The sequence below is a fragment of the Nycticebus coucang genome, chromosome 16, assembly GCF_027406575.1.
Source record: "Nycticebus coucang isolate mNycCou1 chromosome 16, mNycCou1.pri, whole genome shotgun sequence".
NCBI classification, from domain to species: Eukaryota; Metazoa; Chordata; class Mammalia; order Primates; family Lorisidae; genus Nycticebus; species Nycticebus coucang.
Window position 1 is genome coordinate 28,370,310 of NC_069795.1, and position 6,000 is coordinate 28,376,309.

Genomic DNA, 6,000 nt, shown 5'->3' on the forward strand with positions numbered 1-6,000 from the left:
AATGAAATATATTACAATGGAAGCATTTCACCAAGAGAGCAGTGTGTCAAAACTTAGGATATTACTCCAAGATGCATTTGTATCCCAGGAATGGTGAAGCAAAAATAATCCTTCGAAAATTTTGGCCCAGTTTATGAGAAAATCTTTTTCCACATATATGAAAACTACTCATTCAGGGGAAAAAAATGTTCCACTTTTGGTAGGCTGTAAATGTTTGAACTTGAAGGGTGGGTGAAAGGAAAGTGAGATCTGGAGTCTCTTGGTACACATGCCACTTAGAGCAATGTGACTGTCCACCCAACGTGGGACTTTCCAAGACCCTATTCTCATTTTTTATTAGGTTTCTTTAAACAGTTTAAGTGGTAAAAGTAAAATATAAATTTGTTTTCATTGTAAACTCTGAATAGGAAAAAAGTGAAACTCCCTCAAGTGTTCTCATCTCCTTTCATGCAGGCATTTCCTATTACCACAACTTTTTATAAACATTTATATTTGCATTAGTAAATTGTGACTCAGCTCTTTAATAATCAATGAACATGTACTCAACAAACACTTTCTGAGCACTTACTGTTTAGAAGGCTTTGTGTTCAGCACAGGAGATATGGAAAGATTAAGTCATAAGAAAAGGAATACCTTATGCCAGGAATTTTGCTGAGGGGCTTGTCTCTGGTACTATATTTAATTGGCACAAAAACCTTTAAAATATATGCTATTATATTCATTTTATAGATGAGAAAACTGAAGCTCAGAAAAATCAAGTAATTCACTGAAGGTCATGTGTACGATAGAAAGTAGAGTTCAGATTTATACGCCAGGCTGACTGTTTAAAGCACTCGTCTTAATGACACAGCCATGGCAATGTGCTGAAACAATAGAATTTCTCCACTGCACACGACCCTCTTCTCCAGGCTTTACATATATCGTTTCCTTGAATTTTTATAACAACAGGAATGCAGACTATTAATATGTATCACCTCCATTTTCCAGCTGAGGATAATGAGGCACAGTGAGGTTAATTCACATATCAAGATCATGCTAGTTGTAAGTTTAGGTCTGGGATTAGAATCTTGACATTCTGGTTCTGTAGCTTCCTCACTTCATGCTGATGTAGCCCTGCCTTTCCCAAGTATTATGTGCACAGATGCATACTCACGCTTAAACACTATGCATCTCATAATCCATGTTTGCTTAGCGCTTGCCACAATATTGTAAAATGCTTAGTTATGATATAAATAAAATAATAAATTAAGCCATGAATAGATGGTAGGATCTTAATCATATCAAATACGGGAAGCAGAAAAATTTCATGAGAAATTAATTTGTTTTACACATTTGTATCCTGCTGCTATTAATGGATTTTCTTTTGTGCTATTTCAAACAGTTCACCAATTCTCTCTGCTCCCTTATTTAAGTGGCAATCTATGGGAAGGGCCAAAGCAGAAGTTGCCAGATAGTCAATAGATGTCACGTCTATTTCTACTCTGGCCTCCTGGAATAGATTCTGCTGAATTGTGGTATGGAGGGTGAGGGAGATGACTGGGAGGCGAGTGTTTTGGAAGAGAAAAGGTGGAAAATGGGAGAATTAGTGAGAGGCTAGGGAGTTTCTCCCATCACGGGGAAGTAGCTGGGACTTTTTTTTTTCAAGTTCCACAGTGAATGGAGACCAATGTCCACACACGGTGAAACCCAACCTGCTAGTAATAAGATTTCTGGGGAAATAGTGCAAGCATATGGTGCCTGGAAAAGTATGAGACACTGTAAACTGGGAGCCCATATCAAAAGTCCCTATGCCTGGCTTCAAAAAGTTAAATAATTGTGGTGAACAATGTGGAATGAAGAAAACAGTTATTTTCCAGAATGTTCTTGACTGCAAAAAACTGCACAAAACTATTCTGAAAGATACTCCCTCCACACATCCACCATTCAGGGTAAGAGTTAGTAGTGGGTAAGATTTTCCTCCAATTCTCCAGCAAGGACTTCCATTTAATTTGATTTAAAGACAAGAAGTAATGTGACATTCCATGGTGAAAAACACAGGAAAAAATCAACAGTTGTCTTCAGGTAATAGAATTGTGGATAACATTTTTTTATATATAATTTTCTGTATTTTCAAGTTTTCTGTGATTCTCTCTACTTCCAAAACCCTAAAACCAATTACTTTATTTAAACTCATATTAGTTATATCACTTCCCCATCCATCTGGCTTAGTTATGCTTTATTTTCATCTAGACATTTTTATACTGCAAATGTTTGTTACAAGTAGGACAGCTATGATTTTTCTCTAGAATCACATTCTAGAATTTGCATTTAGATATATGTAAATTAAAACAATTTAGGCCAACATCATTCTATATCCTACTTTAAAAGAATTTTCGAAGTGTTAGGGAAAACCAGAGGGTATAATCAGTTTGTTATATGCCACGATTCAAGTTTGGGGTCAAGAGCATAAATGCTGAGAGGGGCTGAGTCACAGTCATCAAGGGAGGAAGAAATACTTTGACCAACACCTGTCAAAGTGGTCATTTTTGGCAATGAGTTAAAATTTGAAAAATGGAATGTGGATCAAATGTACAGCCCTAAAAACCCCACAAGCTGCTTGCAGAATAAGAGCAGCCACTTTGCAATTTCTGCTTGAGCCGGTCACTGGTTTACAGTTGTCATTATTCACTTCAATTAGATGTGAACTGATACCAAAAATAGATGTACTGTGTCAGGTTACTTTATCCCAGACCAGCAAGTGTACCATCATCCTACATAAAATCTAGTGCTCTTTAAGAACCATCTTGAAACACATCTATCCTGGAAAGGACCCCCGAGGCTTCAACACCAGGGCAGTTCATTTCAGGAATGATTCCTGCATACTCCCTTTGTTTGTCTCCTGTGTCTGAGACTCTCAGAGGAGTTCCAGTTGCTTGATACCAGCCCTACCTCTTATCTTCCACAGTCTTGACTCTCATTTGCATTCCAGTATTTGGGAGACCTTTTATCTCCAGAGCACTGTTTTGCCCTGATGCATTCCACCATGTTTTTGAGCTTGTTGTCCCATTGTGACCTAGCTGAGTAACTGCAGCCTAGGCCCTAACTCTCAGGTTTGTATGGTTTATAGGAGCCTGATGGCCCTCCTTCCTGATATTGCCAGGTGTGACACAGAGGTACACTTGGGCAAATGTTCGCTACTTACGGCTTTGGATCTGAACTAGCTTTCTCGGCCCATCTCTGCTAAAATCTCTGTTCTTTGATCCTCATCTCCTCTTAACTCATTTTTCCAAGGAACAGAAGCCTTCCTCCTTTTACAATCTTCCTTATTGCCCAACAAATCATCTTTCTGCCTACTCCTTTTTCACACTCATATAATTAAGTTATTAAACTTAATATTTATTGAGTAACTACCTTGACATTATTGACATTATTTCATGTGTACAAAGGTGAATAAAATGAGACCTTTGCCAGTAAGGAATCTACACTTTAGTACATGTATTAGTTTAGTAGGGCTGTTGTAACAAAGTTCCACAAAATGAATGACTTAGAGCAACCTAAATGTATCATCTCATAGTTTTGGTGGATGGCAGTCTGAAATAAAAATCAAGGTGGCAGTTGGGTTGATTTCTTCTAAGGCAGTGGTTCTTAACCTTCCTAATGCCATGACCCTTTAATACAGTTCCTCATGTTGCGGTGACCCCTAACCATAAAATTATTTTCATTGCTACTTCATAACTATAATTTTGCTACTGTTATGATTCATGATGTAAATATCTGATATGCAGGATGTATTTAGGTAACCCCCGTGAAAGGGTTGTTCAACCCCAAAGGGGTCGCAACCCACAGGTTGAGAATTGCTGTTCTGAGGGCCTGTCTACTGGCTGCTCTCCTAATTTCTAGGAGTCACGGTATTCCCTGGCGTATAGTGGGTTTTCTCCCTGCAGCCTGTTTCTTCACATCATCTTCCACATATGAGCATCTGTGTCCAAATTTCCCTAGTAAGGGTCCACCGTAAACCAGTATAACTTTGTCTTAATTGGGTCTGCAGCATCCCTATTTCAAAATGAAGTCACATTCTCAGGGATGGGGGTTGGCACTTCAACACATGAATTTGGTGGGGCTGGGCCCTGAATTTAACCCAAAACAGTGGGCAAAATGCATACAAATTGAATTAACAAATCAAAAGCAATCCTAACAAGAAGTGCTACATGCTGGCAAAGCAGGAAGGAGAAGTGTTACATTGTGATGGGAGCACACTGGGCAGAAATGGCTTGCAGGAAACAAAGCTGTCGTTCAAACAGCATTGTCCAGGATTCTCCTCGGTGCTGCCACAGAGCGGAGAAGGATGTCCGGCTGTCGCTGAGCACACGAAGGCCTCCCTACCGTGGGGCACGTCAGGGCACACCTTTGACCCAGGTCTGTGTCCAGCACAGAGGAAATGGTCTTCCCACAGCATTAACAGTACATCTAATATCTGCTATCAGGCTCTACTGAACTTATCAGATTTATTAGATAAAATCGCCTGAGGGCGGAAGTGCCAATAAGTATGAGTAATTAAAACACTGAGCAGTGATATTATTAAAGGTATATTAAAATCAATGGCATCCATTTGAAAAGATATATTTCACACCCTGTCCTCCACAGTGGAAGACGTGGCTGAGCAGAACCAGGTCAAGCAGGGAGTATTGTTAATGAAAGTCCTCGTGGGAAAGGCTGCCTGAAACAAAATGAGTTAAAATCTTTATTGTGCCTTGACAGCCCACATGAATCTATGATGATGATAAATGTTCTCATTTAGAACTTTCTCTTTTCCTGAGACATTTTACATGTTATCTCCAATTTGCTTTGAATTTCTCAAAAGACATATGTTCACAGAAGAAAGTCTCTGCTTGCTTTTCATTAAGTAAGATCTTATCAGGGTGTTTGCATGTGGCATCACGTTTGAACTATTAATCTTATGACAGGATATTAAAAGGGAGGAGGGGGATTCTTTAACAGGTTGTGGGCCATTACACTTGAGAAACAGCCTTCAGCACTCAGCAACAAGAACCAGCCCAGGAGCTGCAGCTGCCATGATTAGTAAAGACGTTCCCAAAGCTAACACTCCAGGCAAAAAGGTGGCTCCTTAGAGGGTTCACGGTGGACAGAGGAAGCTAAAATGACTTGTGTGCCACTGAGCTGGAACTTGGTGCTGTGGGATCACTGACCTGCAGGATCCCAGCAGGACACCAGGGAAAGATGGTTAATCAGATTGGTATCAAGTTAATTCTCCGTGACAGTAGATCTTCTCTGGAATTGAGGCACAAACCAATGGGGGCAAAATACAGATCTAGAATAAAAAGAAAAAATAACAATGCTCTATCTCTAACAAAAGTCTGTAATGTACACAAACACTTCACACTAGTGTGCACAAGCACACATACAGCACTTACACACCAAAGGAAAATCGACTTACGACAAGGCTTTAGAGGTAAGTGGGATGTGGACTTAAGACTATGGAAAGAACTTTGACACATGTCCTAAGTGTCATGAGAGGTCTTTGAAGTATTTTATTTTATTATTATTCTTTTTTTACTTTCTTTTTTTTTTTTTTTTTTTAATTGTTGGGGATTCATGGAGGGTACAAAGAACCAGGTTACATTGATTGCATTTGTTAGGTAAAGTCCCTCTTATAATTGTGTCCTGCCCCTAAAAGGTGTGTCACACACTGTGACCCCTCACTCCCCTCCCTTCTTCCCTCTCTTTGGTCTCCCTTTCTGCCACACCCTACCACGTACTAGGCCATTAATTGACCTCATATCAAAATTGAGTACATGGGATTCTTGCTTCTCCATTCTTCTGATGTTGTACTAAGAATAATGTGTTCCACTTCCATCCAGGTTAATACAAAAGATGTAAAGTCTCCATATTGTTTATGGCTGAATAGTATTCCATAGTATAAATATACCACAACTTGTTAATCCATTCCTGGGTTGGTGGGCACTTAGACTGTTTCCACATTTTGGCGATTATAAATTGAGC

General features: G+C 39.4%; 1 long non-coding RNA gene across 1 annotated transcript in view; it reads right to left on the minus strand.

Annotated features, from left to right (window-relative positions):
* LOC128567827 (uncharacterized) overlaps positions 1-5,309 on the minus strand; it is a 28,728-nt gene extending 23,419 nt beyond the window's left edge. Inside the window, exon 1 of the long non-coding RNA XR_008374940.1 lies at positions 5,187-5,309. This is a non-coding gene — a long non-coding RNA (uncharacterized LOC128567827). The remainder of the gene's footprint in view (positions 1-5,186) is intronic.
* Positions 5,310-6,000: the final 691 nt, after the last annotated feature.